General features: G+C 43.5%; 1 protein-coding gene and 1 long non-coding RNA gene across 2 annotated transcripts in view; one reads left to right on the plus strand and one right to left on the minus strand.

Annotated features, from left to right (window-relative positions):
- Positions 1-25,828, plus strand: part of LOC122439486 — an 89,118-nt gene that overhangs the window by 30,121 nt on the left and 33,169 nt on the right. The window lies entirely within an intron of this gene.
- The window catches only part of LOC122439487, a 74,080-nt gene continuing 61,532 nt past the window's right edge, over positions 13,281-25,828 (minus strand). The window contains exons 2-3 of the long non-coding RNA XR_006268877.1: positions 14,971-15,099; positions 13,281-13,428 (exon numbers count right to left, since the gene is read on the minus strand). This is a non-coding gene — a long non-coding RNA (uncharacterized LOC122439487). The remainder of the gene's footprint in view (positions 13,429-14,970; positions 15,100-25,828) is intronic.

A 25,828-nucleotide genomic window follows, 5' to 3' on the forward strand; every position in this document is an offset into this window, starting at 1 on the left:
GTAGCAGTCCGAATCCAAACAAGAGGTGCAATCATACAGAGATTTACAAAGTGAAGTTTCACATAAATATGGCTTCCATGATGTCTCAGACGGTAGAGAATCCGTCTGCAATGCAGAAGACCCAGGTTCGATCTTTGTGTCGGGAAAAGACCCCCTGGAGAAGGGAATGGCAGCCCGCTCCAGTGTTCTGGCCTGGAGAACCCCATGGACGGAGGAGCCTGATGGGCTACAGTCCACGGGGTCGCGAAGAGTCGGACACGACTGAGCGACTAGCCCACACGCGTACACAGGCTCTAAGAAAACTCTGTGTCACCAAGGGAGAGTACCCACGGAAAGGCAGACCTAGAGAGGGCAGCCCTCTCCAAGGCTGTCCGTGGGAGATGTAGCTGAAGCTCCTGGCTATAAGAGCAGCTCACCAGTTTGTTGAGACAGAGGTAGTTAGTCTGCAGTCAGAGGGCAAATAGGAAGTAACCCTGTGGAGCCCAAGACGGGGCGGGCAAACTGAAGCTGGCGGCTAGTACCTGGGTGAGTCACAGGAGCTGCGGATGCCTCTAAAGCAGGGAGCCAGAGCACGAGAGATCCCTGTGGGGAGGACGGGAGGGTGGTGGTGTAGGGAGGACCCCAGGAGCGGGGGAAATGAGCGAGCAGATGGCATCAGGGCCCCCGGGTGGGCAGGAGGGGTCCCCATGGGCAGGGTCACGGGAAGGTTTGCATCACATCACACTGGGGCTGCAGGGTTCCCGGGGATAGCGTGTCCTGGGTGACGAGCTCAGACGGAGCATCCCCAGAGGTCCACGCACGCAAACTGCAGACCCACCCTCAGCAGCTGCAAAAAGCAGGAGACCCCTTCCCCTTGCAATGTTCCTCTGTCGCCCTCTACTGAGAAAACAATGCGCTTATTGTTTAAAAAACAAGAACGCCAACCTGGGGTAGGAATTGCATCCATTATTGCAGAGCATGTACTAAGGGGTGAATTTGGAGCTGAAAGCCACAAGTTCAGAACTGACACAAGATTAAAATGGAGGGTTTAGTATAGATTAGAAGACACAGGAATATATAATGAATTCCTGCTTGAGGATGTAACATTTTAGCTTAGGCCTAAGGGCTGAATGAGGGGCTTCCCTCCTAGCTCAGTCGGTAAAGAACCTGCCGGCAATGCAGGAGACCTGGGTTCGATTCCTGGGTGGGGAAGATCCTCTGGAGAAGGGAATGGCAACCCACTCCAGTATTCTCGCCTGGAGAATCCCAAGGACAGAGGAGCCTGGCGGGCTACAGTCCATAGGATCACACGAGTTGGACACGACTTAGTGACTAAACCACCAACCACCACCAAGGGCTGAAATAATGTTAGCAAGAGAAAGCATTGGGATGAGGGTTTTCTAGGCAGGAGAAACAACACGTATGAAGTCCTTGAACTGGATGAAAGCTTGGTGGGTTTGTGGAGTCTGAGAAAGCCCAGGGCAGCTGCACCATGAGCAGGAGGAGTGCAGGGAAGGCAGGCGGCCACCTGAAGAGGTGGGCCTGAGGACGCCAACGCAGGGCCCGAGTCGGTGACAGGGCTTCCTGGGTGTTCTCCTAGCTACAGGAGAAAGCCAGCAACATTCTGGTGGGCAAGGCAGTTTCGAAAGATCATTCTGACTGCCGCATGAAGAATAAATTTGAAGGAGACTAGAGTGGAATGGAAGCACCGGTTAGAACACTCGTGCCATAGTCTAGGCAATGGGAGGCCGTAGGTTAAGTAGTCTTGACCAGGGTGGGAATAAGGAAGCTAAGTGGACAGATCTCGAGAGCTATTTAAAAGCTGAAATCAGAAGGATTTGATGATGGACTGAATGCGGTAGGGAAATGGGGAAAATGGACAATCAAGGATGACCAAAGTAACTGTTTGGTAACTGTTCGGAAAGGCATCATTTACTGAAAAAGGAGCAGGTTACCAGGGTGTAGAGCAAGGTGAGATGAGAAGTTCATTTTGGACTACAGTTAGAGTATTGTACATACTTAGAGTATAGCAAATATACATACGTAGAGTATTTCAAGCCATGGAAATCGATGAGACTGTTAAGGGAGAGAATGTAAAGTGAGATGCAGAGAGAATGCTCAAACCCAGGGAGTAGACAGGGCAGGGAGAAACAGGGAGAGTGACTGAGACGGGTGGCCAGAGAGAGAGAATGAAACCCAGGAAATACGGTGTCATGGAGCCAAAAAAAAAAAAATGATTTCAAGAGGGAGGGTGATAGTGTTTCCTGGTATTGCTGCAAGGCCATATCGTGATGACTATTAGGAAGCCTCCACTGAGTGTGGCATTGTGCAGATCCTTGGAAACTTGGTCAGAGAAGTCGGGTATACAGAGTGAGTTAAGAAAGAAACAATTCATGGTGCGAGTTGGATAAGTGTAAACAGCATCTGCAGACCTGTCTTTTGAAAATCTGGCCTATGAAAGACACTAGGGAAATAGTGTGATAAGTGAAGGGTGTTCAGTCCATTTACAGTTAATTTAATCACTGGTATAATTGGGTTTACCTGTAGTATTGTCATTTTTGCTTCCAGTCTGTCTCTCTATTCTGCTTATATTCCTCACCTTTCTTGCCTCCTCTCAAAATAGCCCACTTGGAACCTAGAACCTATTATACAGAGTAAAGTAAGTCAGAAAGAGAAAGATAAATATCATATTCTAACGCATATGTACGGAATCTAGAAAAATAGTACTGAAGAACTTATTTACAGGGCAGCAATGGAGAAACAGACATAGAGAACAGACTTATGGACCCGGGGAGAGGGGAGGAGGGGTGAGACATACGGAGAGAGTGACATGGAAACTTACATCACCATATGTAAAATAGATAGCCAGGGGGAATTTGCTGTATGTCTCAGGAAACTCACACAGGGGCTCTGTATTAGCCTAGAAGGGTGGGGTGGGGAGGGAGAGGGGAGGGAGGTTCAAGAGTGAGGGGATATATGTATCCCTATGGCTGAGTCATGTTGAGGTTTGACAGAAAACAGCAAAATTCTGTAAAGGAATCATCCTTCAATAAAAAAAAATAATTAATTAAAAAAAAATAGCCCACTTGGGCTTGCCCGGTGGCTCAGTGGTAAAGAATCTGCCTGCGATGCAGGAGACCCAGGTTTGATTCCTGGGTCAGGAAGATCCCCTGGAAAAGGGAATGGCAACCCCCTCCGGTATTCTTGCCTGGAGAAGCCCATGGACAGAGGAGCCCGACAGGTTACAGTCCACAGGGTTGCAAAGAGTCGGCTGAAGTGACTTAGTGCACACACACACACACAGGATCCCACTTAACTTGGAAGTTACTAAGTCTTTACTGTTCTTTTAGTGATTACCAAAAATATCACACCATGCCTTGAGGCTTTCTATAGTCAAATACAGATTAGTATGTAAACTATTTTGTGGACATCGCAGAATCTGATTTAACCGTGTCTTAAGTAATATGTTTGTGTTCTCATATGCTTAAATTCTGTACAGATTGTAAATCCTCTGAGATATTACTAATATGATGTCATACAATCAATATTCCACTTCTCGGTGTAAGCTGTTTCTTTGTGCTTTATTCTGCATACATTCTCCTGAAATTCTTCTGTCTAGTTTAATAGCAAATAATCTCCAAAAGGTCTTACTTTCCACAATTATTTTTCCAGTTCTAGTGCCCATTTAATTATTTGTTTATAGTTTCCTGTTCATGCTGAAATGCTTACACCTGTGTTTCATATTTTGACATATTAATCATAGTCATGCTGAAGTCCATCCTTTATCAAGATCCCCTATAGATGCCCTGTTTCTATCATCTGCCATTTTTGCAATTTTGTCTCAGAATTTTAAGCAACCTTCAGACATTGTCAAGGGTGGTCTTTTTGTCATTCATTCTGATTCCCGAGATTGGTCTTCACGATTCTAACCCAGAATCTGATTTATCAAGATCTCCTCCTTGATGGGTCTGAACTCCATGAGTGTGTTGAAATCTCTGCTCAGCATCTTCGCCCCTTCAGATAGACATGACCCCAATATTGGGCTCATCTTCTACTGGGTTAAAACCCAGCCCCATTATTCTTCACTATCTTATAGGCTGTCTGATGTTTGCAAAGAGGCGTTTATGTACACTCCAGCTTTTCTAAGTTTCTTAGTTGGTCCTAATGAACCAGTCTGACATTAAAGAAAGGACAATTCCAGTGACAGCTGAACACGAAGGAGACATGAGGGGAGAATTGTTTTGTTATTCTTCTTAAGGCCTGAGTAAGGTACCAGTTTAAGTGTGAGTGATTCTGAAAGTGGAGTCACGCAAGGAGGAAAAGGCTGGAGATACAGAAAAAGAGGAGCAGCTGGTGGATCCTTTTACCTTATATGCCATCTATCCTAAAAGTTGGGTAAATATAGCTCATTGGTACCAGCAGAGAAGATGAACTTTATGAAGGATAAGACAGAATGCTTGACTAGGTTCTTAAGAGAATGGAAACATTCTCTGCCCATCGGAGCGGAACAAGCCAGTTTTTGTTCTGTTCTGTGAATCCACGTCCGCAAGAATCCACATGTGGGTGTGTGTGGGGAGGGGGGCTGGGAGACAGTGGACACACTGGGCCTCACAGATCTCAGAGAAGAAAGTGGCTGTGCTTTAAACACTTGCCTCTACTCAGGAATTCTGATTGTCGCGGCATATTTACTTGGCTGTGTTGGAGGATGACGCCAAGGGACTGAGAGGCACAAAGCGTGAGAGACTCCATTTTGAACAAAGTGTAAACCTTGGTGCATGAAATAACATCAGTTATTTTAGCCATGTGTCTTGAGTTCTATTGTAAACGTGACCTGCTGATCTTTGATGTCCTTCTATGAAAAGAAGGCAGATGAGACTCCCTTCCACGGTTGCCGTGATGGTCACCGTGCCCTGTCAAAGGCTCTAACCCTAAGTGCAGGCAAGGTGAGGCAGACTGGCGCCCAGGCTCCAAAGGGCAGTCGGCTCCACAGCGCCCAGTGTCAGAGTAACTGTATCCTGTGACTTTCACAGTATGCTAAAGTATGCTAACGGTCATCAGGAAAAATAAAAGAATTGCCCTAGAATTGTCTCAAGACAAGTCCAAGTCCCTTGGACCACAAGGAGACCCAACCAGTCCATCCTGAAGGAGACCAGTCCTGGGTGTTCATTGGGAGGACTGATGCTGAGGCTGAAACTCCAATCCTTTGGCCACCTGATGCAAAGAATTGACTCATTGGAAAAGACCCTGATGCTGGAAAAGATCGAAGGCAGGAGGAGAAGGGGACGACAGAGGATGAGATAGTTGGATGGCATCACCAACTCAATGGACATGGGTTTGAGTAAACTCTGGGAGTTGGTGATGGAGAGGGAGGCCTGGCGTGCTGTGGTTCATGGGGTCGGACACGACTGAGCGACTGAACTGAACTCAACCGTCTCAAGATGCAGGGGAAAGCCAGCCCCACGGAATGGGCCTGAACGGACCGCAGGAGTAAACAATGCAGTTGGCTTCTGATGGTATTTTATGCTCTCACTTGTCAGCATAATGGTTCTGTGCACGTAGCTATCCAGGTGATCCTGTGGGGGGGATGGAGCCCTGGAGCTCTGAGCAGAGGTTGGACCAAGAGATTCCGCTGTGTTCTATATGAGATCATTTGCATGTGGAGTTGGCACTGTATGTTGAGGTCACCTAGGAAGACTGTAAATTCCAAGAGAAGAGAGCTGTGGCCAAAGCCGCGGGAACAAGAGCAGAGCCAGTCAGAAGTCTGGCACAGGGAGGCGGGTCTGGCCTCAGAGGCCGAACGCAAACAGCCAACAGGACCAAAAGGAAACCAAATGGAGTTTTGTGCTTGCAGAGCCCAGACAAAAGCGTGTTTCAAGACGCCGGGAGCAGTCCCTGGAGCTGACGCTGCCATGAAGTAATCGCCTGCTAGACACAGGCCTCTTAGAGGGAGGCTGGGTCTCCCTTGCTAGGTCTGGCCTTGCTGCTATCTTTAAACTCACTTTTTCCCAGTCTAAAGGCACGCTTGTCTATAATATCCTGAGGGAGGTAGAGAAGGCTCTCTTGAACGTACATTTCTTGTGGCGAACTTTCTATCTCTCATCTCCTTTTCTAAGGCAGATTCTCGGGAAGAGTTGTCTAGCAACACATTCCTTCATTCACTTTCCTAACCCCCTGCAATCAGGGGTCTGTCTCTGCCATACGTGTACACGCTGAAATCATGATCATGCCAAGGCAATCCACGGAAAGAGAATAGGATGAGAAAGGCAGTGGGCTACCAACATTTAATGGGACATGATAATGTCTACCTGTTAAGACTCTTATGTGGATTAAATTAAGTATATAGACCAACAATTACAGGGTCTGGCGCAGAGTGTCAACCACTAGATTTCCCCCCCTTGACCCATGTTACCTTCACCTGAGAAAGTTGCCTGTGGTCATGTAGCTGATAAGTGAGTATAGATTCAAACTCATGTCTTCTTGGCCAAAAAGGATATTTCTATCTTTCCACGGCTCGCAAACTGCCTGGAACAGAGAGGTGAACATAAGAAATATTAAGTAAGATTTGTGTCATTTGCTGATTTCACAGGAATGGAAAAAATGAATACCTCATCAATGGAAAAATCCTCATGGCATTCAGAAGGCAGGGAATGAGTCAATATGTGCAATCGATATAATAGAGGATTTCCAAGTTTCCAGTAAAATCTGGACTAAGTTCAGCTCGACGTTTCAATACTGCACCTCATTGGAACCTTACTTTGTAATTTAAGAGATTGACCAGTAGGTGGCGCATCTTACTCACAAATGGTTTCCCAGCGCCCACCCACCTGGGACTGTAAATTGACATAAAATTCTTGTGAATGCAGGAAGAGACTGAGACCTAATTTAGACCAACTTCCTCCTTTTCTCAAATATGAAAATGAGGATTAAAGATTACATAATTTATTAGAGAAGGCCCAGCATTTAAACCAGGTTGTTGATATTCACCTGGAATCCACCTCTTTATACAGGCTACCAGCCTCAAACTTTGGGTAGTATCCGCTAAGAAGGTCATGCAAAGATAAAGCAGCTAGCTCTGGGTTAGGAAAGTGTCAGATACATAGGGAGAGTTGTCTGCCATGAGATGACCATTTTCTTAAGATGATATTCTGTTGGGGCTATTTATCCAATATTAGGAAGTCTCAGTTTAAAAAAAGGACGTTTAAAATGGGAAGAAATCCAAATCGCTTTCTCCTCCCTGACTTCCTCCCACCCCTTGTGCTTTTTCTCCTATGACAGAGTCCCCCTTGGTAGGGAGGCTTTCAGACTGTGAACTAGAAGGGAGCCAGCCTCCCAAGGCAGCTTCCTTTCCAGCCTGCCCCGGTATGGAAATTCCCAAGGACCAAGGCAAGGCCATCATGCCATGTCCACTGTAAAACATATTCTTGGGAGAAATTCATGACCATCCTGTTATTGGCAAAATAGTTACTGAAATCTTACTATGTGTCAGAGACAAGCCATAAAAACAATAGAAGGCCAATAGCTCTCATAGAGTTTTGCTTTCCTGTGGGAAGAGATAGGAAGTAAAGTGGATAGTTTCCGACACTGATAAGTATCTGAGTTTAAGAGTGGCTTACATTACTTTGCCAACAAAGGTCGATCTAGTCAAAGCTATGGTTTTTCCAGTAGTCATGTACGGATGTGAGAGAAGGCCAAATACCAAAGAATTGATGCTTTTGAACTGCGGTGTTGGAGAAGACTCTTGAGAATCCCTTGGACAGCAAGGAGATCCAACCAGTCCATCCTAAAGGAAATCAGTCCTGAATGTTCATTGGAAGGACTGACGTTGAAGCTGAAGCTCCAATACTTTGGCCACCTGATGCAAAGAGCTGACTCATTGGAAAAGACCCTGATGCTGGGAAAGAGTGAGGGCAGGAGGAGAAGGGGACGACAGAGGGTGAGATGGTTGGATGGCATCACCAACTGAATGGACATGAGTTTGGGTGGACTCTGGGAGTTTGGTGATGGACAGGGAGGCCTGGCGTGCTGCGGTCCATGGGGTTGCAGAGAGTCAGACGACTGAGCGACTGAACTGAACTGAGAGGAGTGGTGGGGTTGGGAGCCTAGTTTCAAGGAATAGTCAAGGAAACTTGTCTGAGAACATGGTATTTCAGATGAAATAAAGATCTGGAGGAACGATTTCAGTAGAGGAACCATTAGTACAAAGGACCTGAGGAGGGAACAGTAAGCTATTTTCAGTCATTATAATCTAAGCATCAGGCAGTTCATCTTGTTGGTTCTTAAGCACTTGCTAGCTGGTATAAAGAAACATCCGGAAGGCACTGAAGTTGAAACAAGGGAAAGAAGAGGCGTCCTGCTGGAACATGTCAGGTGTGTCTCTTTTCCCTCACGTGGACGTTGTAAGGATGCTTGAGTGCTGCAGGCGGGCCCTGCTCTGTGGGGAGGCAGGGATCACCAGGAGCAGAAAAGACTCACTAAATCACCAAATACAAGCTGCACGTACTTAAAAGAGCTCTTATAAGAGCCTGCTGATCTCCATCTCATTGTTTCTCAAAATGTGGTCTGAAAACCACAAATTAGAATCACCTCGGCACTTGTCAGATACCCCTGGACATCAGATCGGGTCTTCCAAATCTGACTGTAGGGACTGGGGGTCAGGAATATGGATTGTACTAAGTGTACACACACACAGTGAATGCTGTCCACGCTAACACTGAGAACTGATGCTCTGTAGAATTCGCATTTCCCCAGTGTTTCAGCTCTTCACACAGTATGGCCTTCAACTTTTCCCTAGCACAGGCTCCGTCCTTTCTTTAAAGCAGGAAGAGGTTACAATGCCTCTGAGAGAAAAAGGGAAGATTAATGCATGGCCAAAACCCTGTGGAACATTAGGGGGGTTTAAAGAGATCTTTAATAGTCTTTGATAATTTGTGATTTTTTTTGAAAAAATCTATAATATATGAAGGAGCACTTTTCTCTCTGGATTTGAATAAACAAAGGACGTTAGGCTTTCTTCACAGGTGTAGTATTAGCTTTCCTGTGGATGGTGTAATTTTGTGGGCAACAGTGAGCTCTTTCTACATCTCACAGGATCTCACGGGCTTCCCTGGTGGCTCAGAGGGTAAAGCGTCTGCCTGCAATGCAGGAGACCTGGGTCCGATCTCTGGGCAGGGAAGATCCCCTGGAGAAGGAAATGGCAACCTACTCCAGTACTCTTGCCTGGAAAATCGCACGGACGGAGGAGCCTGGTGGGCTACAGTCCATGGGACTGCAAGGATTTGGACACGACTGAGCGACTTCACTTTCACTTTCTACACCTCAAGAGCATCGAGTTCTCACCTCATCCTGTTCTCAGGGACACAGTGGGAAGAAAGCTGCCTTAGTGAGATGTGGGCTCGGGGGATGCGACTTCAGATCCTGTAGCACAGCAGTGAGGACCCCGCGAATGCACGTGGGGTGGTGAAGAGAGCGGCCGTGTGCCTCACATCCGCTGGTATCTTTGCATTTGACTCAGAAAACCATGGCCAAGAGAGCAAGGGTGCCTCCGGACTCCATGCCCAGCTGGCCCCGACCTACCGCTAGAGACTGAGTTCGCTCCGTTCTTTAACTCGTCCCCCCACGGACAGGCAAACCCCGGTGGGGATAAACAAGCAGAGAAAGCAGGAGTGTGTGGCTGCCCAGTGTAGACCAGTACACTTAATGCTTGGTTTCTTTTCTAGTTTTAATCATCAAAAACCGTAAGCGAAAGCACATGAGCTCTGTCTCCCACAGATTTTTCTAGCAGGCTGTAATGCCAACAGCAGCAGCTGCTGCAGGGCTTACCGCAGCCTTTGAGAAGATGGCTGAGAAGCCAGGCAACCCTTGCTGAAAGGCGGTTCGACACTCTTCACCTGTTTCAACCAAAATGTCAGAGGCTTCATCAGGATGCGTTGTGTTTCCTTGGCTTACACTTGTCTCCTTATTTCAGTAAAATGCCTGCTAAAATCACAAAAGGAGAATCAGCCAAAGTATGTGTATTTGATCTTCATGGGAATTGTTGGGGCACAAGTTTAAGAATGGACAGTTAAGACAAATTATTCAGGAAGGCATACATGTTAGTCGCTCAGTCATGTCTGACTCTTTACGAGCTCAGAGACTGTAGCCCACCAGGCTCCTCTGTCCATGGAATTCTCCAGGCAAGAATACCAGAGTGGGTTGCCATTCTCTTCTCCAGGGGCCCTTCCCAACCCAGGATTGAACCCTGGTCTCCTGCATTGCAAGCACAAGTTTAAGAATGGACAATTAAGGCAAATTATTCATGAGGTCCACATGCCACGTGCATCTTTCCTTTGGGGATATACTTGTCATCATCATTTCCATGGAGGGTATTTGTTTGCAGACCTGTCCTGTCACCTCAGAGCTAAGATAGTGCTTCCTTTTAAACTGAGTCATCTTTGTCCTAAATATTGCATAGTCACACAGGTCTGCCATCTCCTGTTTCCTTGGGCCAGACAGGATGACAAAGCAGAGTAGGCGGCAGTGCCCAAGTCTCTGAACTCACTGCCATTGTGTGTGGTGGTCAGATGTGTTTGTTATATTGCAAGGAATTACCATAGTGGATGAGTTGCACAAAATTCTACCCAAGAAATTCTAAAATAAAGAGCTTGCAAATGGAGTGCCTGCTCCAGCTATGAAAAATGTGTTCCAAAAGCACGGAAGGAACATTTGCAACTTGAAACTTTTCATCAGAAATTGAGAGAACTCAAGGTCAGTTTAATATTAATTCTCTCCCAGCTCTTTCATCTGAGAGATATCAAGTTGCATTTGAATCTGGTAAAGAGATATGAATTTAGGTCAGTTTAGCCTTCAAAGGACAAATTTCTTGAGAAATATTCTGTATGCATCTATTTAGTTTTGAGTATCATTAGGTTATTGTAAAGTGAAAGTGACCAAAGCTTGCCTTTTTCATAGAAAGGGAAATTTGTTTCTGGTAAGTCGAAATTGCTTTTGAATAATTTATAGGGAACAGAGAATTCATCAGGTCTGATATCAGCAGCCGTGAGATTGCCTTCTTCTATAATGGGTGTGATGGGAGCTGGAAAGCTGCAGTTGGTTAGCATGAGAATTCCTATGTGGAACCTCATACAGGTTAAAGGCAGGCAACATTTAAGAAATGGAAAGCTGGAGTCAAAACTATGTAAAAGGAACCTTTGAAAAAAATAGCCTTACTGTGAATGATACTCTCTAGGCACCCCCCACCCTGACCCAATGCTGATATTGATTCCACCATAGTTGACAGTCAATAAGCAAAACCTCATCTCCTATCACCATCCTCTCCTCTTTTTCACTGGTGCAGACATGATAACAGGAGCAAGATCAAGTAGTAAAGCCAAATAAAATGAAAACAGATTTCTCCAAACAAAGTGAGATAAGACCTTCAATTGATAACTGCTCAGTTCAGTCAGTTCAGTCGCTCAGTCGTGTCCAACTCTGTGACCACCAGGCCTCCCTGTCCATCACCAACTCCCGGAGTTTACTCAAACTCATGTCCATCGAGTCGGTGATGCCATCCAACCATCTCACCCTCTGTTGTCCCCTTCTTCTTCCACCTTCAATCTTTCCCAGCATCAGGATCTTTTCAAATGAGTCAGTTCTTCGTATCACACGGCCAAAGTATTGGAGTTTCAGCTTCAACATCAGTCCTTCCAATGAATATTCAGGCCTGATTTCCCTTAGGATGGACTAGTTGGATCTCCTTGCAGTCCAAGGAACTCTCAAGAGTCTTCTCCAACACCACAGTTCAAAAGCATCAATACTTTGGTGCTCAGCTTTCCTTATAGTCCAAGTCTCACATCCATACATGACCACTGGAAAAACCATAGATTTGACTAGATCGACCTTTGTTGGCAAAGTAATGTCTCTGCTTTGTAATATGCTGTCTAGATTGGTCATAACTTTCCTTCCAAGGAGTAAGCGTCTTTTAATTTCATGACTGCAATCACCATCTGCAGTGATTTTGGAGCCCAGAAAAATAAAGTCAGCCACTGTTTCCACTGTTTCCCCATCTATTTGCCATGAAGTGATGGGACCAGATGCCATAATCTTAGTTTTCTGAATGTTGAGCTTTAAGCCAACTTTTTCAGTCTCCTTTTTCACTTTCATCAAGAGGCTTTTTAGTTCCTCTTCACTTTCTGCCATAAGGGTGGTGTTATCTGCATATCTGAGGTTATTGATATTTCTCCCGGCAATCTTGATTCCAGCTTGTGCTTCATCCAGCCCAGCATTTTGCATGATGTACTCTGCATGTAAGTTAAATAAGCAGGGTGACAATATACAGTCTTGAAGTACTCCTTTCACAATTTGGAACCAGTCTGTTGTTCCATGTCCAGTTCTAACTGTTGCTTCCTGACCTGCATACAGATTTCTCAGGAGGCAGGTAAGACAAGAGGCAGGTATTCCCATCTCGTTCAGAATTTTACACAGTTTATTGTAATCCACACAGTCAAAGGCTTTGGCATCATCAATAAAGCAGAAACAGATGTTTTTTTGGAACTCTCTTTTTCAGTGATCCAACGGATGTTGGCAATTTGATCTGTGATTCCTCTACCTTTTCTGAACCCAGCTTGAACATCTGGGAGTTCACGGTTCATGTCCTGTTGATAACTGATCAATTCCCTATTTCTTACACTGAGATATTAGAATTCTTTCGCTCACTCCTTAGACCTGCTGCTGAATCGCTCTACCTTGAATCTCATCATAAATTTTAAAATCTATCATCTTGGACTTCCCCAATATCACATGTTTAGTCTTGTTCTTTCATTTCAAATGATCTCATTAATCATCTTTTTGTGCGCAAAGGCTATAGATAATCATTCATCTAGAAACCAAGTTGAGTAAGACTAAGTTCCTAATCTCACAATGGGAGGTGATTGAACTTAGGCTTTTAGCATGACTAAGATTTCTGCCCATATAATGTGTGGGAAAGAAACTCTGAGATGGAAGCAACCGCCTGAGAAAAGGCTATACAGGGATACACTGAGATCCAACCAAGGAACCATCGTGGGGTTTGCCTGCAGAATGGCAACCCACTCCAGTACTCTTGCCTAGAAAACTCCATGGATGGAGGACCCCAGTGGGCTACAGTCCATGGGGCCGCAAAGAGTCGGACACGACTGAGCAGCTTCACTTTGACTTTGCATCGTGGGGTATGCGGAGAAGACTAACGGAGGCTTAGACTGTAAAGACAGACCAGAGCCGACACGAAGAAACTTTAAATTCCCAGTAAAGAGCTACATACCCATGTGGGCGGCAATGAAGAACCAGAGTGGCTCTGACCCCAGAAGCATAACTGAAAGATAAACGAAGCTGCTCCTCAGGACTGTGGAGGGTGCCGGGAGAGCGGGCTGCAGGGTGAGCTAGGAAGCTCTGCACAGACAAAGGCAAGAGATAGGAGGCTGCCTTTGGCTGACGGCACTGAGAATCAGAGAAAGAAAATGGATGTCAAAGGTATTTTAGATATCCAACTGCTATTCCAAACTGTTACCCTAGACTGTTTTCACCAGTGTTATATCCTCTGGCCCACCAAGGACACCCTCCTTGACAGTTCCTTGACCAACTTCTCCAGCCCTTAGCTATGGAAGTTCTTAACCTGGAGTTCAAGGACTCCCCAAAATAATAACATTAAAAGGTTCTTGAACTTGGATGGAAAAAATGTTACATCTTTATGTTCACTAATTATTTCACTGTTTTTTTCTCCAACTGAAACTTAAATGTTTCTTTCTTTCCTCAATTATAAAATAGGGAACAAGCCACCATGAAATTAGCTATTCTGTCAACTTTTTGTCCTGTCAACATTTTAATGACAGAAATTACAGATATTTTGTGTCATAGTTATGGTTCATATACTAATATATAACTTATATTCATCACTATTTCAAAATTAGGTAGCAATTAGTCCAATTACCAGATCCTATTGTTTAACATGTTATTAAAAAAGCAGATGCTATCATATCATATATTTTTCTTTGATATTTTGATAATGGTATTTCAGTGTAATTAGTTTTCTTTGTAATCCTAAGTGTTTTGATTATGCACATAAAAATGTTATTCTAAAAAAAAAAAAAATACACACGCTTATCCAGACTGCCAAATATAAAAAAGCTTTGCAGAGATCTAGGTCATCATTTGAGGTCCTGGCCTGACACAATTTCCTGACCATCTTCAAGGTCTTGCTCTGAACCCTTGAGAGGAAACATTCCATCTCTCACTCCTTCTAAACGTAGCCGTGCATTTGTTCAGCACCTACAGACAAGGGAAGCAGAGATGTCCCCTTACCCGCCCCCTCATTGCTGGTTTCAGTTCTTGCCCCCCACCACCATTCTATTTTCAGTTTTTCTTGTATGCTATGAACCTTCTTTTATATGCCTTCAGAATGCCAGTGCTTTCGTAACCAAGCATACTCTGTCTCCCTTTCGTCCTATTTGTCCCCCTGGAAAATTCTTTCTACACTAAATAACATGCTGCACTCTGCTGGATCTAGTCAGTTCGCTGTTCTGCATCCCAGAAGCCAACAGCTTTTCAAAGTGAATGCCAAGCTTCCACTGACTCACTTCTTAAGAAGAGAGAGCAGCGGGTGAGAGAGGAATTTCCCGCTGGGAAATAAACGCCGTGTGAGGCCCCTCAGCAAGCCTGGGGACCATACAGTGGTGTGGGGAGGGCAGGAAAGAAACTGGCGACTAACAAAGAAATGGAGAGGGGTATTTTTAGGGGACAGGGAGTGCATCAAATGTGCATTTTGTCTGGGGTCGAGCCTGACTGCTCCCACTGAATGATCTCGTGTGTTGGGAGTCTTGGTACGTGTGCATAAATTGATAACCTCTGCTGTGTGATTTCTCAAGGGCACAGGCTTAGGCACACAACAGAAATGAAACCACAATAACTACTTTCTTTGTTGACGTTGTGATTAAACCAGAATAACTTCAACAGATTTAGTTTTCATAGAAAGTTTTCATTTACCTCATTTCCTGAGACTGAGAGATGGCTCTGGTGATGGAAAATGCCACCCATTCTAGAGAATTCTGCGGGTCCTTTAGTATGGTTTTCTTTGCCTGGGTCCTTTTCTCCTTTGATATACACACCAAATGACTAAGGAAAACAATTCAGTGAAAATTATACACAGAATTTTCATCATATTCTCTCCCAGTATTGCAAGTAAATACTGAGATTTCAGTGGTTGTTTGGAAACTGAATAAAAATCGAGAAAACTAGGAATAGGAAGTTTGGCCAATAAGATTGGACCTACACATGCAAAGATGTCCAATATCACAAAATGTAGGTGTAGAGTTAAAATGACTTTTATAATGTGAAGAAGTAGTTGGTGGGTAGGAACTAGTACGTACTAAGAGAAGAGGAACCAGAGGTATGTTTGTGTGAAACTACAGATGTCAGGGGGTTAAGAGTGGGCCTTACACATTCAGAAAGTAAAACTAAAATGGAAAAGGCAAAAGCGCTCACTCCCTGACCACTGTGAAGTCTTTGTTTTAGTGAGGATAGGACCAGGGTTACCTTACCTGAGTCCTATGCCCAGGAAGACGCGAATAAAGAAGAGAACTATCACAGGAAAGGTCAACATGCATATAGCATTTTTAAAAGAGAATTTTAAAAAAGTACAAAGGACCTGACATGTTACAAGTGGAAAAAAGAAGACGGTGAGCATTAGGGTATGCAGACCAATACTGCTCCAAGGTGGATACAGAGCCCACGGTTTGCAGGCTCTCGGTTCCCTGACGGAGACTGAGCCCGGCCACGGCAGCAAAGGCCCAGAATCCTAACCACCAGGCCATCAGGGAACCCCCTTACAGGACAATGTATTAAGTTGTTCGTAAGAAAGTTATTTTATAATTTAATGTTTTATCCTTTCTTCTGCAATTACATCCCTTCTAATTTTCTAGTATTAAATTGCCTTTCACTTTTTAAAATACAAATAATAAATGGAAGATTTTTCCTAAACACTCCTCTTCGGGAAATTTTGTTTTAAAAGAAGTGAAAAGTCTATCCAATCTCCCTAATTTATTTTAATTTTCTACTCTGAATAGTCAGTTCAGATTAGTGATCCATGAACTTGTTTATTACATAAACCTTTCAGAAAAATTTTAACACACATTCTCAGTGTATGGGATCTTTTTTATAAGCCACATTCATATGCTGCTCTGATAATATATTCATATTATTAAACTTACACAAAAATATAAATTTAAAAGATGAAAAATAAACAGTGAAATTTATTTTACTTGTTAAAGGTTCAAAAGACCCATTATGTTTCTCTCATCTTAAAATGTTGAGGCCACCTTATTTAATATACCTTATTATTTTTAAGTCTTGGTTTAACATTTGGTGAGACAGGAATCTGAAGGCCTAGCTCAGAATTCTGTTTATTTTCATTCATAATTTTAGTCACTGTCATAACTTTTATGTACACTTTACAAAGATAGAAGAGATTCAAATGGAAGAAGTGCCTTATTGTCTGTACTTCCTAAATCATGGTGCTCATTTTTCAACCCCATCCACCAATTATGCAAAAAGTTTTCCTTTAAATTTGGCTAGTAAATTTCCATCTTCCATGGTGTCAGTCACTCATCCATGCAAACTAACTGGGCAGTATTGCTTTTTACTAGTTTTAACAAATGAATTCACAACATCTTATTCGGAAGATTTTAAAATTCCAACTTCCTTAAATATGGAGACATGAGTTTTTACAGGTGAAACCCACTGTTTATGGCAACTAAATCATTAATGAGAGAAACATTCCTAAAATGCTTTTTTCATAGCATGAGTGTCTTTCAAAAGCATTTCCTTTCTCATCCATTATTAAAAAGTGACCTTTACCTTGAAGGGGCAAGCTAAGTTTGCTTATTATTTCAAATATGTGCTAGATAACACACTACTGGTGGCTCCTTGTCATCACAAGAAAGGTCAGCAAACCTGGCAAGTGAGGGCGTCTGGGGTTTTTATTTTAAGAAAGAAGACAATGTACAATTAATCTTAAATTTGACATGTTACCTTTCTGTGACACAACCAACAGACCTCTGTGTGGCACAGAAGATTTTTAAGATCACTGGCCCACAGCATTAGGAAATATTGTAGGAATTTTCCCAATAGAAGGTGATACAATTGCTGAATCTTTACACTGCAGTCTGCTGAGAGTGCATGCGCATGGAACTCACAGTCTCCCCTGGGGAAGTGAAGCCTGGGTGGAGGTTCCTCACCTGTAAGCACCTGAAATACAGGCTACATGAGGATGCCAGCGACCAGCTATGTATTCAATATTCATGAACCTTAGTTTATTTTATGTTTAGCTAAAGGTCTAAAAACAGAAGTTCTATTATATCCTTCTTGCATCTCAATCGCTGAGCTGTACATACCATAGAGACCAAGGTCTTAATCGACTTGGATAATGCGTTTCTCTAGTTTTCTAATTGACTGGGAAAGGCCAATAGTTTAAATGGCAAAACTTACTATGTAACATTTCAGTTGTCTTTCTGAACATAGTGGGCTATCATACACTGTGCGCGCGCGCGCGTGCAAAGTCGCATCAGTGGTGTTCGACTCTTTGCGACCCTGTACACAGGGTGGTGTCCACAAATTCTTGAAATTTTCCAAGAACAAATTAAAAGTAAAAAAGACATAAAGCCTAGAAAGTAACTAAGCATAAATTAAAACAAAGAATTTTATTTTTAAGGAATATTATTAAAAATAAGTTCTGAAAAAAATGACTTTTCTCTACAGATGTTTTCTAAAATATTAAACTGCCCGAGATGTAAGGAACACTATATTACAGCATGGAGCTGGAGCCGGGCTTTCCTGCTGGTCTGTGAACACACAGCCCTTGGGCTCTTGTATCTGAGTTTTCACAAGAGGCAGCTAGGCACAGCCTTTTCTGGCTCACTAAGAATGTCATTCTCCCTACAATTAGAAGATGTATGTGATTTCCATCAGTACCACAACAGTCATGCTATCTTGTGATCATTACTCAAAAAGCCCAACCAACTGAAGTTAAATACAAACAAAAATGTAATTGAAGATTCCTGAGACTTATAAATAGTCTGACACAAGTACCCAAGGAATAAAATACTGAAAACCCTAGTTTTTGACAATTTGTTTTTTAGTTGTTTTTCACAAAATTGATGCATAAAATTAGAAGATTATAATAAAGAGCTATAAAAGCAAAAGCAAATGAAATTACCACAATTGGGCCGTATAAAATTACCAGGAAATAACAAGTTGCCAGAATTTTTTTTAAATGTTTATATGTTTGCAAAGATACCTATTCTAACAGTTTGTGTTGATTAAACAACTAACATACATGTAATATATTCATTGTTAAGTGGTCAAATGTAAACAATACAGTCCATTCTTATTAGTCTCAGTACTTATGTTCTGTGAAGTCACTGCAAGCACTGAATTACTGAATACTACAGGGAAATCACACGGCCTCTGGTCATGTTTTCATCAATCATTCAATACATAACCTTAAAAAAAAATTAAAAAAATACATAACCTTGTTTTATGTGGGTTTCTGTTTAAATATTCTTATTTAATACATGTTGTTGATTCATTAAATATTGAATTCACAGCCTACAGCCCTATAGCTTATGCTTGAAAGAAACTTAACTAATACAGACACGGCCATGCCTCAGAGATATTATAGATTTGTTTCCCGACTACTACAATAAAGTGAGCATCCCAATAAAGTGAGTCACAAGAATTTTTTGGTATTTCAGAGCATATAAAAGTTATATTTACACTTTCATGTAGTCTATTAAGTGTCCAATAGCATCATGTCTAAAATAACTGCATACCTTAATTAGATTACTTTGTTGCTAAAAATTGCTAAACATCATCTAAACCTTTAGTGAGTCATAATCTTTTTGCTGGTGAAGGGTTTTGCCTGTTGATGGCTGCTGATTGATCGGGGTGGTGATTCCTGAAGGTTGGAGTGGCTCTGGCAATTTCTTAAAATAAGACAACAATGAAGTTTGCCATATCAACTGACTGTTTTCTTTCATGAATGATTTCTCTGTAGCATGCAATGCTGTTTGACATCATTTTACCCACAGTTAAACTCCTTTCATAATTGGAGTCAATCATCTCAAACTTTGCCACTACTTTACCAACTAAGTTTATGTAATATTCTAAATCCTTTGCTGTTTCAACCGTCTTGACCAGGAGTAGATTCCATCTCAAGAAACCATTTTCTTAGCCCATTCATAAGAAGCAACTCCACATCAGTGAAAGTTTTATCATGAGCTTGCAGCAATTCAGTCACATCTTCAAGCTCCACTTCTAATTCTAGTGTTTTTGTTGCTGTTATTTCCACCACCTCTGCAGTTACTTCCTCTACTGGAGTTTTGACCCCCTCAAAGTCATCTATGAGGGTTGGAATCAACTTTTTCTCAGCTTCTGCTAATGATATTTTGAATTCTTCCCATGAATCACAAGTGTTTTAAATAGGATTTGGAACAGTGAATCCTTTCTAGAAGATTTTCAATTGACATTACCCAGATCCAACAGAGATATTATCTTTGCCAGGTAGAGACTTATGAAGTGCATTTCTTAAATAATAAGATTTGAACATCTAGATTATTCTTTGATTCATGGGCTGAAGAATGGATGTTGTGTTAGCAGGCGTAAAAGCAGCATGAATCTCATCATACATCTCCATCAGCACTCTTGGGTAACCGGGTGCATTGTCAACAAGCAGTAAATACTCTGAAAGGAATCTTTCTTTCTGAATAAGAGGTCTCAACAGTGGGTTTAAAATATTAAATAAACTATATTGTCAATAGCTATGCTGTCATCCAGGCCTTGTTAGTCCACTTACAGCACATAGGCTGAGTAGACAGCAAAATTCTTAAGGGCTGTAGGATTTTCAGAATGGTCAATGAAAACTGACTTCAAGTCACCAGCTTCACTAGCCCCTAGCAAGAGAGTCAGTTTGTTTTCTGAACCTGGAAGCCAGATATTGACTCCTCCTCTCTAGCTATGAAAGTCCTAGATACATCTTTTTCCAATAGATGGCTGTTTCATCTACATTGAAAATCTGTTTTTTAGTGTGCATGAATGAATATCCATGCTCAGTTGTTTTAGTTTTGTCCAACTCTTTGCAACCCTATGGACTGTAGCCCTCCAGGCTCCTCTGTCCATGGGATTCTCCAGACAAGAATACTGGAGTGGTTGCCATGCCCTCCCCTAGGGGATCTTCCCCACCCAGGGACTGAACCTGGGTCTCCTGCATCTTCTGCATTGCAGGGGGATTCTTCACCCATTGAGCCACCTGGGAAGCCCCTCTTTAATGATCTTAGGTAGATATTCTAGATGACTTGCTGCAGCTTCTACATCACCACTTATTACTTTACCTTACACTTTTATGTTTTGGAGATGGCTTCTTTCCTTCAACCTCATGAACCCAACCCAGTGCACTGACCTCTCCTAGCTCCAGACTTTTCCTCAGCAGCTTCCTCACCTCTCTCAGCCTTCAGAGAATTAAAGAGGTAGGGCCTAGCTCTAGACTAGTCTTTGGCTTAAGGAAATCTTGTGTCTTGTTTGGACTTCTATTGAGACCACTAAAACGTTCTCTCTATTGGCATATGGCTATTTTGCTTTCTTATCATTTATGTATTCACTGCAGTAGCATTTTTTATTTCCTTTAAGAACTTTTCCTTTGTACCCACACCTTGGCTAACTGGCACAAGAAGCCTAGTTCTTGGCCTGTCTTGGCTTTCAACATGCCTACCTCATTAAGCTTAATAATTTCTAGCTTTGGACTTAAAGCGAGAGATGTGTGATCCTCCTTATTCTTGAATCCTTAGAAGCCATTGTCGGATTGTTAATTGGCCTAATTTCAAAATTGTTGTGTCTCAAGAAACAGGGAGGACCAAAGAGAGGGAGAGAGAAGAGGGAATGGGGAAAACAGCCGTTGGTGGAGCAGTCACAGCACACACAATATTTCTCCGTTAAGTCTGCCATCTTGTATCAGCATGGAGTCCTAAAAATTTACAATAGTAACATCAAGGATCTCTGATCATAGATCACCACAACAAATATAGTAATAATGAAAAAGTTGGAAATATTTTGAGAATTACCAAAATGTGAAACAGAGACAGAAAGTGAGCAAATGCTACTGGAAAATGCTGCCAATAGATCTGCTCACTGCAGGGTTGCCAGTTCAGTTCAGTTCAGTCGCTCAGTCGTATCTGACTCTGTGACCCCATGGACTGCAGCACGCCAGGCCTCCCTGTCTATCACCAACTCCCAGAGTTTACTCAAACTCATGTCCATTGAGTCAGTGAAGGCATCCAACCGTCTCATCCTCTGTCATCTCCTTCTCCTCCTGCCCTCAATCTTTCCGAGCATAAGGGTCTTTTCCAATGAGTCAGTTCTTTGCATCAGGTGGCCGAAGTACTGGAGTTTCAGCTTCAGCATCAGTCCTTCCAATGAATATTCAGGACTGATTTCCTTTACGATGGACTGGTTGGATCTCCTTGCTGTCCAAGGGACTCTCAACCACCCTAGCTGCCTATAAAGATATTTTACTTCCCATGGGTTTGGTCAATCCAAATCTTGGACTGGTGAGATTTAAATCACATTAGGAAATACCTTCTGATCCGTAAAGTATGCAGATGTCACTCACAGTGCTCTTGTGAACAAAAACATGCCCATGTCCTCATGCTTACCTCCCAGTCTGAGAGTGAAGGATGACTAACAGCAGCTTCTCCATGAAGTGGAGGGTGTACTGAGGCAGCAGTTAAAGGAATGGGAAATAGCATCAAGAAATGGAGCTCTCCAGGTAGGTTGGGATGAAATGGTAGATTTATTGAACAATGAAAGGTGTTTGGGCTTCTTTCTGAAAGGACTCACTGGAGACTTTAAGCAAGGGTATGACGTATTCATATTAACATTTTTTAACAGACTTGCCTTTTAAATATGGCAACATGAAGCGGTATCTGGAAAAGAAATTGTTAGCAGGAGAGCTTACGTTACTAAACTTCATTAACTTCCTGGTGGATAGGAAAAGCATAGCTTTCCAAAAACATTCCACTAGGGGGGCAGTTTATGAAGGGGTACACTGCTGGGTCTGGGGGCACTTTCTCTAATCCACTTGGGAGACCATTTCGTTCTTCAGCATTCTGCATCCTAGATGAAATGCTGCCCCCGAGAACTGCATCTCACCACTGACAAGTGTTTATTCTCCCCTGAAAACAAAATATTACAAAATATTCAATATTGATGGGGAAAAAACCTGTTTCAGTGAAGCTAAGCTTGAGAACATTTGTGACAGGAAGAAATGATGATGAAAATATAGGCCAGGGACCCTATTGACCCTAATGACCCAATGCCCCTATTGACCAGGGGCATTTCTTTCAAGCTTCTTTCTCAAGTTTCCCTTAAATTAGAGGGAAACAAGGAAGCAAAAACATCTCAAAGGAGAAATTAGAGTAGAAGGTTTCTACTAATACTACTTTAGATCTCCCGTGTGGTCAACATTCACTTTACTTCCAGGCACTGTATTAGATACCTGGCACATCTTATGCCATTTACTCTTATAACAATGATATGAGATATGGAAGTTAAATTTCACCAAGACTAAGGCACTTACTCAAGGATACATACACAATTACTAAGTGGCATCAGACTGTAATCTTCCCTGGGGTTGCAAAGAATCAGACACGACTGAGCAACTGAACTGAACTTGCAGCTCAGTCAGTGAAGAGTCTGCCTGCAATGCAGAGACCTGGGTTCGATCCCTGGGTCAGGAAGATCCCCTGGAGAAGGAAATGGAAACCCACTCCAGGATTCTTGCCTGAGAAATCCCATGGACAGAGGAGTCTGGCAGGCTACAATCCATGGGGTCACAAGAGTCAGACACAACTTAGTGACTAAACCACCACCACCATCAGAATGTAAGTTTAGCCCCCAGTCAAAGGTCTTTTGTATTGGCTACACTATTTGTAATATGCGGGTATGTACAGCAGCAAGGGTACCGAGTTTGGTAACGGTGTCAGACAAGCTGTATTCAGGTTCCACTCCACTACTTACGAGCCTTGTAAATTTAGACAAGTTATTTAACATGAGCTTCAGTTTCTTCTTCTGTTAAGTGGCACCCACAATGCTTGACACTCAGGGCATATTTGAGTATTAAGTAACAAAAGGTCTTAGCTCAAATACCAACAGCTGCATAATTAATGATAGATTTCTTCCTTAAAATAAAAAGTAGATTCCATAACTGGAAACTCTTCTGCTATATACCTGCAAAGTGAAAGTGAAAGTCATTCAGTCGTGTCCAACTCTTTGCAAGCCCATGGACTATATAGTGCATGGAATTCTCCAGGCCAGAATACTGGAGTGGGTAGCTGTTCCCTTCTCCAGAGGATCTTCCCAACCCAGGGATCGAACCCAGGTCTCCTGCAAATATTAGACAATTATGATGTTTGTAAATCACATACGAATGGAAAAGGCAACAGCATACACAAAGGGGAGAGAGATGCTTCACGCTGACCTTGCCCCTAGGATTGTCATGCTTCTGTTTCAGTAAAAAGAGAGTCGTCGAACAACAGCTGTTTGTCAGGTGTCATGGTAGACACTGGTGATCCTGTTGATAAACAAAACAGAATGGTGCCTGCTCCCATTGAGCTTACATTGTGGCGAGAGAGATGATAAATACATAAATGGTCTTACTACCGAGTGTGATACGTAAAATTAAATTCTGGGGTATTAGTGACCAGGGTGAAGGCTCCTTTCAAAAAGATTTCCCAGGAGTGGTCTCCCAGAGGATGAGATCCAGAATAAAAGAACATACAGTTTTGTGAGAATCTGAAACAAGAACAATCTAGAAGCGCTGATTCATTGGAAAAGACCCTGATGCTGGGAAAGATTGAAGGCAGGAGGAAAAGGGGACAACAGAGGATCAGACGGTTGGATGGCATCACTGATTCAATGGACATGTATTTGAATAAGCTCTGGGAGTTGGTGATGGACAGGGAGACCTGGCGGGCTGCAGTCCATGGGGTTGCAGAGAATTGGACACGATCAAGTTGACTGAACTGAAACTGAACCAGAGAGAGCAACCACCACCAAGACCCTCAAAACAAAATGGCCCAAGGTTTTAAGAGGAGCAGGCACAGGCCAGGGTGACAGGAGCAGAGGGCCAGGAAAAGGCTGGTTGGAGAAATGGTTGGAGAAGCGGGCAGAGCCTTGCAAGCCTTGTACTGGAATGTGGGTTTTATTTGTCACAGGAAGTCATGGATGGATCTCAGCCAGCTGAGAGGCATGGTGCACAGGGTAGAATAATGCTGCCCTCCACATCTGAATTCCCAGAACCTGTGAATTTATTACCTTACATGGCAATAGATATGGAGGTGGGAGGGTAATTAAAGATAAGGAGGTGGGAGGGTAATCAAAGATACGGAGGTAGGGAGAGTATCCTGGATTATCCATTGTTATCACAAGGATCCCTGTAAGAGGGAGGCGGCAGAGCCAGACTCAGAAAAGAACACATGACAAAAGAAGCAAAGGTTGAGTGCTGTTGGGCCATGAGCCTAGGAATGCAAGCTGCAAAAGGCAAAGAAACAGACTCTCCCCCAGAGAATCTATAAGGGAGGCAGTCCTACTGACACCCCGATTTTGGCCCAGGAATGTGATCTCTGACTTCTGACTTGCAGACTAAAAGAGAATCAATGTATATCGTGTTAAGCCACTACATTTGCAGCAATTTGCTACAGCAGAAATAGGAAATAAATGCAATCCCTACACAGCTTCTGAGTGGAGAATGACGTGGAGGGGATGAAGGGTAAGACTGGAGGCTGGCTGAGACACTGTTACGGGGATCCAGACAGGAAGGTCTGTACAAAAATCATGAAAGCCGTGCAGACCTGAGATAAGGAGGCGTCCTGGAGATAAATTTTGAAGACAGGGATGGTAGGACTTGCCAAACTCTGCTCCTAAACCATCCTTTGTTTTGGCAGGCGCTGGAACCCCTGGGTACCATTGGCACAGTAGAGTCATCAGCCTTAGAAAGCAAGTACTGCCCTACCAGGTACTGATTTGACACACACATAGTTTACTTACGAATCAGAACATCTAGCCAGTGGGAAAAACAGCTCAGAGCCCAGACTGAATAAGTCTAAAGGCACACTCTTTGGTTCTGTACTGTCATAAAGAATGGAAAAGCCAAGGTCAAAGATAGAAGTGGGCACTGAAGTGGATGCCTTTGAGAGGATAAATGTGCACTTGTGGTCTAATTTGAGGCTCCACAGAACTTCCTCCTTCCAAGAATTAAGAAGGATTTTCTCCAGAGTGGCAAAGAGGGGGAACGTGACAGTTCTTGCACCCCCAGCACCATTTGCCGAACCCCTCTGAGTACTCTTCTCCTCCAGTCTGCAGGCCAGGCCCCGCTTGGCTGTTTGCAGTGAGAGCGTGAGTCCTATATACCAGATTTCAGGTTGTGGTCTGCCCACAGCCCTCTCACTGCAGAGCTGTCTGAAACGCCAGCTTGGGAACTGCGGACCCAGAGAAGGGGGAAAATCCCACAGGAGACCAACAGGGCTGCCCTGTCACACAAGAGGCCTTTCCTTCCCAGACAGAAGACTGAAATAATCAGCCCTCAGCCCTCCCAGGAGCTGGCCTGCAGGACTTCCTGGCGAGGACCTCACCAACCCCAGCTCCACCTCCCCGCGCGGCTACACCTCCCTCCGTCAGCACCGGGGGGCCTAGCTCCGTCCTCTCAGCAGAGAGGCTCCTGTCAGGGGTGCTGCACACGGGAGCAGCACCGGAAGTCCTTGTCATCTTCCCCACGAGCCGCGGGAGTGTCCACGGGGGG

The sequence above is a fragment of the Cervus canadensis genome, chromosome 4 (genome assembly GCF_019320065.1).
Source record: "Cervus canadensis isolate Bull #8, Minnesota chromosome 4, ASM1932006v1, whole genome shotgun sequence".
NCBI lineage: Eukaryota > Metazoa > Chordata > Mammalia > Artiodactyla > Cervidae > Cervus > Cervus canadensis.